The following is a 9,304-nucleotide window of genomic DNA, read 5'->3' as shown; positions in this document are numbered from 1 at the left end:
CTTCTTCCCAGCAGGGACTTTGTCACCATCCCTCGGTGTTCAACACAACTTGCTCCATGAGTGTTTGCTGAAGGACAAATCCGTCTGTCTGCTGCTTTTATCTGTCCTGCTTATACTCTTAACGCTCCCTGCCAGGCTTACCTATGGTATTTATCTAGAACAAATTTTCTTTTAATTTTTAATGACATGAAATCATTCTCTGTGTAATTGTTTTTACGCCTACAGTGTTGTGAACAATCTGTAGGAGATGCATAGAATGAAAATCTTTAAATGTTAACATCTGATCTATACTTCAAGGCCCACTCCACATATCACTGGACCGAATATCAATTAATCTCTTCCATTTTTATGTCTTTGATGTCATTTCTAGTGTACTTTACAGCTCTCATAAATACTGTATATTTGTGTGTGCATATACATATATATATATAGGTCTTTACATGTTTGTGTTTCCTTATTTTCTTGAAATGACAGGAATCATCTTTTTTTCTCAAGAAGTTGCAAACTCTTTAGGAAGGCAGAAGGTGATCACTTTTTCTCTTGCACCATCCTACACTACAGGCTACATTTTCTATTACTTTGCTCTCCATAAAAATAAACAGCTCTCCCATCACAAACAGCCGGTGTCCTTTGTGTCACTATCAGCTGCCTGTATTCTTCCCTCTTTCCTTTGTTCTTGACTTATGTCATCCAGTAAGGCTCAGCTCAGCTATGTTTGCTGTGCACCACACACAGCGCTTTCATGGTACCTAGTGTGTAATTCTTGTGGTGTATCACAGGCTGCCGTCCTTAGTTTGTGCTGCCTTCCCTGCTTATATACTAGGATATGTTTGTAGGGCCAGGACTATATTACCTGCTGATTTCCTAATTCTTATGTTTCTGTTGTTTATGTCACTATTGTGAATAGTAGAAAAACAATGAAAGTCAAACAAATTGGAAAAATTAGCCCAGATGGGAATTAGTGCACATATGAATCTGATTCTCTTATCGGTACATGGATTTCCCAGAGAAAATGTGTGTGTGTGTGTGTGTGTGTGTGTGTGTGTGTGTGTGTGTTGGGCAAGGAGAATCTAGTGTGGTATATATGCTCTAAAATAGAATTAATGCTTTTCTTATATTTGATAATGTAAAGCAAGATGAAGTTTTGTCTCATCTTTGTTATTTTTAAGTACACTGGATTTTTTTTACTCTAATTGGCTTTTTGATTTTGCTCATAACTTTCTTTTTAGGTTTCTGCTTCAAGGTGAACAGGTAAAATGTATTTATAAACTGGCATTGCAGAAGCAATCACTTTTATTCCATGAGGGAAACAGAATTACATTAACTCTGATGGTAATGAGCAAGAAGCATGCTTCAGAAAAGTTGTGAGAATACATTATACTTTAAATTTTTTTCAAACAGTTGTCCCAAACTGGATGTATCTTCCCATTGCAACTCTGTGAAATTTTGTTAAAAGACAGGTGTATCTCCTGTTATGAAGTTTACAATTTACAGAAGTAAACAGATTGTTTTAGGGCAAAATTAAGCATTTTTGTCAGTTAAAAGCCTGCTAACATTACCAGTGTACAAGGTAGGCGGTTCTTGGTTTGAGCAAGTTAAATTCTTACTTCATCAACATGCATCAAAGATTTTAGGTGTGTTTCATGTATGTCAAGGAATCACTGAATGGGGCTCAAAGAGGTCCTTGCAAAGAAGAGAGGGAACCTCCTACCTGCTGCTGCCCACAGCGCTTGGTGCTTGGTGGATTGGGGTTCTTGTCATGGAAAGCATGTTGGAGCATGACAGTGACAGGCATGGGCATGTTCTCTCAGCAGAGTCCAAGAAGCAGGTATTCACCGTGGAGTGCTGCACATGTGGCCGAGCACAGCGTGGCCTAGGGCTGGGGTGTTGTGTGGTCTCAGACCGTTCTTGAGAGAGTGGTCTAGGCCGTGTGCTCCTAGCATCTGTGAGGGTAAGTGTAACCCATTTGCCCACATTTGAAGCTTTCAGATATGGCACCAATCAACAGAGTTGTTTCCTGGAGGACAGAAGTCTGTGGAGTTTGTGAACCTGTAGCAGCGGGGAGCTAAGCTACGGTGCACGCGCCACAGGCTGGCTCTGTGCATCACTGAGAGCTCTGAAAGGCCTGCTGATGCCGCGGAAGCATAGTACAGGAAGCGTATGGGTGTGATTCACAGGAGGAAGGCCCCAAGTTACAGACTTACTATATCGTAGGAATTCAGGAGTGATGATCCTGGAGGGACAGAAGAGGCAGGCTTCCAGATTAAAAAAAAACAAAACAAAACAGGGCATTGTTTACTTCTGGTGGCTTTGGGTCCTACAGCTGCAGTTTTCTTAAGAGTACAGTACATTTGTTTAAAGTTAAAATTTGTCTCTCTTTTTCCTTCCACCTATCTTCATTTCTTTCTCACCCCCTCCCTTTTTTTGTAAAGTCTGAATGTCTCTCACAAATGCTGTGAGTGTGAAGGCCAAGGGGCTCGATTTTACTCATGTTTTATGTTTGAATTGTTAAGTTGAGAATTTTTAGAGTGTTTTATTTCCTCCTTCTGTAAATCTGTCTTAGAATACCTGTTCCTGTAGTCACAGCTCTTCTAATAGCAGTAGGGAATGAAGTCAGACTAGGTTTGCTTAGATATTCTGGATTCCACAAACTTTTGTTCTCATTTAATCGCTTGTGTTGCCTTAGAAAAAAAACGTGAAAATTTTCCACCAAACATATTAGTGTTTGGTGCCTATTTTATAAGCCAAGAAATGAACTTTAATTTTTAAATTTTCTCTGGCAGTGTTTGAGTTCAAACTTAAAGATTAGTTTTAAGGCCAGCATACTGGTAGGGGACCAAGTCATTCTTGAGATGACATACTTTGGCTCTTAGTAGTATGACGTAGAAGAGCCTACATATGTTACATATGTGTTTTAAATTCAAAAAGCCCAGTGCATTTCTTAGCAAAGTTTCTTAGGGGGTCTCCTGAACAAAGTTGTAAGAAAACCTAAATGGGGTTTGGAATCTAGTAGGTGAGGACAAGGAGGCATAATCTGAAACTTTAAAACAAATGATGTTATATTTATGGTCACTTTTTAGATTCAGTCTTCCCAAGTTATCATTTGGAATGGAACAGGGTCCTCTGAATGTCTTGTGTGTCACTTGTCACATCTGATTGCGAGCTGTCGGCAGTGTACAGTTAGGTCAGACTTCAAACTTGATTCTGTTGAGTCTTTTAAAGTGTTCCCTTAAACATATTTATTATCAGCACAGTGTTACTAATAGCATAGAATTCCATCTCAAAATACTGGAACGATAGTTCCACTGCTTCTTGCAGAATAAGCTTGGGCTCTCTGAAGCTTTGAGAGAGCCATTGAGTGGCTGTAGCTGTGGGCACTACTTTTGGGAGGAGGTGTCCTGCGTGGCCAGATCCTGGGCTGCTGGTTGGTTTTTGGTACAAAGGACTCATAAAGCCACAGCTGTAGAACTCACAGTTTCTGGTGAGAGAGCAGGGGTGGGTAGGGATAACAGAACAGCCTTTCTGAGGGATGGATTAAATTTGGGGACCACTTCTGCAGTGTTCGTTTGCTTTTTGTTCATTGACTTCAAAGTGTTAATAAAAAACACACATAGTTTTTAATCTAGATCACTTTATTTGAACTTTCAACATTTTCTGGCTTGGATTAAAGGGCCTGCAAGCAGGCTCAGGGGCCGGGGGTTCAATCCCTGGGCCTGCTGTGCAGGCCCCGCCCCAGGGCACGCTGAGACTACACTTGAGACTGGGCATAGTGGTGCACGCCTGTAATCCCAGCAGTTGGGAGGCTGTAAACAGGCAGGTCACTATGAGTCCAATCTAGTAGTGAGACCCTGAACGCACTATAGACCCTTCCATAAAATACAGAAAAATAAAATAAAATGAAACAGTATATATTCTTCAGGATAACAGTAGCCACAAGGGGTGGGGGATGGATTATTTTCTATATAGGGATAATTGATTCTGTTTTAATGGTCTTTAAAAGGTGTTTTTTCTGGATATTCCTCATCCTAATATTACAAAGAGACTTGCACAATTTTAAAGCTGAAATTTAAATTATTTATCAGAATATTCTAATCTAGGATTTTATAGTAGCATTTACCAAAAAAATAAAATAATAGTCTGCAAGTCACTACTCTGTCTGGTTTCCATAAAATATTTACTTTTCAAAATCTAGTGCCAAAGATATTTGTGAATATTTTGATTCCTTTTTTTAATTGCAAGTTTGTTTCTAAGAATCAAGTCAAATAAATCCCATTTAGTGTTCAGTCGCTGAAGACACAATAAATTACATCCAGTCTTTGCTTGAAATACAAAAACTTGTGAATCAGATATTTTAATCAGAGGATAAAAGAGAGCTGTCAGTGTTCTTGAAAACTGTCCGTGGAAGAAATCTGTCATTGCATTAGGCTGTTAGTGTTATAAGTTAGCAGTGAGTGAATTTTGTAGAATGAAAGAAAAGTATCAAAACTGCTGTTCTCTTCATATCTTTTGAGAGGTGGTAGCTCATGTACAAACAAATCAGAAATTGTGATGCCCTTCTGAATGACTGGCACACATTTGTCAGGAACAGCCTGCCCCTAACTGGGGAAAGCGAAGTCTCCAGCGCCCACCTGGCTTCCCAGACACCCACTTACTGAGCAAGTGCCCTATCGTAGCCGTTGCTGCCAGACAGGAGCCTGTTCTTGAGCTTTCGAGTACATCGAGCTTTCTGAGTACCTATCCTGAGAAATGGTGAGTCCCTGTTCCTGTTTTACTGCAATAGCATTATTTAATTCTTATAGTAGGGTTTTTTTTTTAATGTTAAACTTCTACTTCCCCTTCTACTTACTGTAAAGCGAAGCTAGCTTTACTTTATAAACCGTATGAAAATACAAAATCTATTGTGCTACTCATACAGTTTTCTAGAGAAAATTGTAGAAAAAAGAGTAAACTTTCCTCTTTTTTGTCATTAATTGATGTTTTTTGAGTTGACTTCAAAATCTATAGAATTGGAAACTGTAAGACTACCACATCAGAGCTGTAGGTATTTAAATGACATAAGTATATCCAAATTAATTGAAACCTGTAATCATGAATTTATAGGAAGAATTCCAGTATTTAATAAGACATTAACAAAATAGCATCCAGCTCCCCACTGGTGGTTCTCCACCCCATGATGGGAAATATTCTTGGATTGAGAAGTAAGGCTCTTACAAAGCATGTTTAAACAGTCTTCTAAGATTGTGAGTGATGTGAAAAGTCTTCTATTGGGTTAACTACATTCTGATGTAGAATTATTCAATACCCATTTTCAGGAAAAGGGGGCTGGGAAATAATATTACATCACTATGAACCTTCTGGAGCTAAACTACCGTATTTTTATTACAGTGGCATTTTACATTTGTCAAGTATAATGTGTTACTTTAAGTAAGTCTATGTTGAACTATTTCCCTATTTGAGGAATTGTAAACTGAATTAAAAGTATGCTCAGTAATGTCTGTTGAATCTTAGAAATTCCAGATTTTTTCTCTAGAAAATTGTATGAGTAGCACAATAGATTTTGTATTTTCATATGGTTTATCAAGTAAAGCTAGCTTCACTTTATAGTAAGTATACTACCTCATAAATGCCTGTTTAATTTTGTGATTAAGCTACAGATTATTTTCTTTTGGTACAAGTGCATAGTGGAAAGTTATTTCCTGTCATAACAAATCTTCTCCCCCACCTTTAATTTCCTACTTAAAAATATTAGAAAAATTCATCCATTTACATATGTATTTCGAGGGCAAAAGCCCTTTGCAACTATATTGGAAGCAGATTCCGAATGCTCTTTTCATACTGAAATGCTATAATTATTTCAGTTAATAGTCTTCTCTGCCCAGAAGATAAACTGTGAGCAAAAATATAATCTTCATAATTATTTATTCCCTATTTCAAATTTACCCATGATATTATCTTCTTCTTTCTGCCTTGAAGAAATCCCATTTTTAAGGTAAATTTTCTGACAGAATCTTTATAAATCCCCACCTTTCTAAGACTTTGATAAATTATTTGCCGTTTGTGTCTTTGAATGCCATCTGCTCTTAGCAGCAGGGCTCGTGAAACACTTACTGTATTTGGAAAGCTTTGCTGCTTTGGGCTACCTGCTTTCCTAAAAGCTTTATTTTTCTCTCTTTCTGTTCACCTGTCTTAGCTATCTTTTCCCCTATGATCTGCCTCTCTGTTCCTACTGAGCACATTGGCTTTGCTTGCTCTGTGTGACATAGACTCAGTGCAGAGCCATCTTCCTCAGACCTCAGAGTGAGTCTGTCTCTGTTTCTGTCTTCTTCCCTCCCTCCCTCCCTCCATCCCTCCTTCCCGCCCTCCCTCCCGCCCTCCCGCCCTCTCTCCTTCCTGCCCCTCGTTCCTGCCCTTCCTCCCTTCTCCCCCTCCCCCCTCCATCCTCTTCCACCCAAGCCTGCCTTGGAGCCTCCCCCTATGGCCCAGCTTCTCATGGCTTTCTGCCCTGGAACCCTTCAGAGGTCCTGAAAGTTCTGACCTTGGGCATCTCTGTGCTTGCAGGCTCTAGCTAGTTGTCCGTCTGTCACCACCTCTCTCTCTGGCCTCTCTGCCCCACCCCACCCAACCCAATCCCAGCTGGCTCTTCCTTCTCAGGCCCCTGCTTTGGCTCTTCCAAGCTGCTTGCCTGTGTCTGCATCGAATGTTGCTGTAGACTCCCTTTTTTGTGGCTCTTTGAAAATTATCTGATTAAGTAAACTTTACTAAACTAAGGTGAAAAAAAAGGCCAGATGCCATTGATTCTTGAAAGTCATTTAATGAAAGAACAAACTGCTGACTGTTTTCTTTAAAGCATGGCAAGTTTTGCCTAGATGTATGCCTGCATGTATATATATTTGCATGTTCTTTATATTTGCAAATAGTCGGTTACACTTCCTCCACTAAATGAATAGACTACATACATTATTTCAGTCAGAAAAAGGACATTGCTATAGATTTCAAAACTTTGAGCTAGTGGTACCATTTTAATGAAGGCCAGAGAATCCTTTAAATCGAGCCATCTCAATTTCATGGTATTGAGATTAAACATGGTAGACTCCATAAGCCACTCTTGGAGGTGTATTTGTTTCCACTTGAGGTCTATTTCCATACGAGGCGAGGCTCCGCAGATGTTGGTTTCTGGGTTGCAGGGATGGAAGCAGATGACTTTCCTTAGCAGCAAGTAGTGCATGGCTGGAAGACATTTTTGAAGCCAGGTAGACCTAAGTATCTTCCTGCTTATTGCAGTTAAAAATCAAAGAAATATACTGCCTCGACTTCAGTGTCTTTCATCACTATTTATAGGAGCAGTGAAATCCTTTTCTTTTTTGCCCAAACCCCAGTGGAAGTACTTATTCCTGAGCATGAAACAATGTTATATTGGCTTTGATATCAGGGCCATTTGCCTTGTTTAAAAATCTTTTTCATCTTTTCTCAGATCAGTTCTAAAGACAAAAGCCTAACTTTAATTTTAAAAACTTTTGAGCAAAGATCTGATATTATTTTGTGGAATATTAAGGAAAAGGTAAAAGTTATTTTGGTGAACAATTGTCTTTTTAAGTGTGAATTTTTATAACCTTGGAAATAACTAAAATGAATATTTAAAATGCCAGTGATAAAAATACAAATACTTTTTACTTGAAGGGACTACTGTATCTCATCGAGAGCAAGAAAAGGACTAGATTATTTATTTAAATAAATTACAGGGATAGTTTTACACATCCACATCTATGCACAGGCAAAATAATAGAAGTATATGCTTAAATTCTCACTCAATACTCTTAGGACTACTTTATTTTCCAAAATTTTTATCTCCTGTATAAGAAATAAAACTTGCATTGCATTAACTCAACTTAAAATATTTATTTTTGCTTCTCTTGCTTGGAGCAAAGCCTTTTTAAGCAGAGTTGATACACATTTGGAACAATGAGGAAAACTATACAAATTATACTACAAGTTAATGTGTATAGAAATTGAGTGTCCTTGTGGGGAGTGTGATTGTGGAAGAACCCCAAGAGCAGGAGAACCAGCATCTAACTTCATTCCGGAGCTTCAGTGAGTCCCCTCCGTGGCCCTGGCCACCATTCTTACAGCCTAGTAGTAAGACAGTCACCTATTAAATTGGAAACGCCGTCCAGCGGGACTCTGCTTTTATCATTCACATCAGAGGGCCAAATGGTGTTAAATGGGACCACAAGAAAACTCTCACTTTTCAGGAAAAAACAGCTGTACGTTTCACTTGGCATTTCTCTCCAAATTGTGCTTGAGAGGCAGGATTTTTCGAGAAAGTTCCGTCAGGAAGTTAAAGGTATGCCTGAGAAATCGGTGCTGGAGGGCTAGCGTCCATTCATCAGTTCTGAGGGAGACTGGGGCCAGGTTGCCGAGGTGGCTGGGAGTTTGTTTGCAGAGCCTTATGGCCGTTCTCCTTGGCTGCCTCTGCCTGTGGCCTCTGTCACCCTCTTGCAGGGGAAGGGGCTTCTTAAAAAATACCTGAAGAGCGGCAGATGGCAGAACTGCAAATGACATTTGCACGTTGGAGGTGTAGCTGTTACATATCTCACTGGCTATTCAGAAAGTGCAGTATTAAGGAATGGTCTTCTGAATATAGGCATTCTTCCGGACTTGGTGTCACCTTAAGATGCTATTTTTTAATATTTTGCTCAAAGTCAGACTTTAGCATTGGGAGTACGCAGGACGCAGAGCGATGTCAGGAAGCCTCCCCGCTGTCGCCCTCATGTGCACCACAGACTTCCGCATGGGCTTGGTTGAAGTCTCATGGAAATCTCTGAAAGCATGAAGAATGTCCTTTAATCTTTCCCAGAACCAATGTGAGCTAGGTAAGGAGCGGATGTCGGGCAACAGGGAGACTGTGCTCTTCACAATCCGCACCAGTGATCGGGGCGTGGGGTTGGTGACTTGGGGGCGTGGCTCTGGCCAGGGGGAGAGGAGCACCAGCCTGGAGAAGATGCTGGAAGCTTCGAGTCACTAAGTCAATGCACAGAGAGGCGCAGCAGTGTAGTACTAGCTCGAAAGGCCGCAAAGAAGCATGCTGTACATGAGCTCCTCTTAAAGTGTGGTAAGCAAAGAAACCTATTGAAATCAAGTTTTAAGTAACCCAGGTTTAAGGTCCGTGACTCAGCTTAACGCCTGTCACTTCTCAGTGTCTCATGCCTTCTGTGTCATCGTCTACGTCTCTATGTTAACATCAGGGTAGTTAACATGCAGGGGAAAAGTAAAATTTTATATAAATATGTACTCTGTATATTATATA

General features: G+C 40.0%; 1 protein-coding gene across 3 annotated transcripts in view; it reads left to right on the top strand.

Moving 5' to 3' along the window:
- Nr3c2 (nuclear receptor subfamily 3 group C member 2) overlaps positions 1–9,304 on the top strand; it is a 388,454-nt gene that overhangs the window by 181,772 nt on the left and 197,378 nt on the right. The gene's annotated exons all lie outside the window — the stretch shown is intronic.

This window comes from Octodon degus, unplaced genomic scaffold (genome assembly GCF_000260255.1).
Source record: "Octodon degus isolate 3935 unplaced genomic scaffold, OctDeg1.0 scaffold00101, whole genome shotgun sequence".
Lineage (NCBI taxonomy): Eukaryota > Metazoa > Chordata > Mammalia > Rodentia > Octodontidae > Octodon > Octodon degus.
Note: the sequence above shows the minus strand (reverse complement) of the source record. Positions and strands in the feature narration are given on the sequence as shown.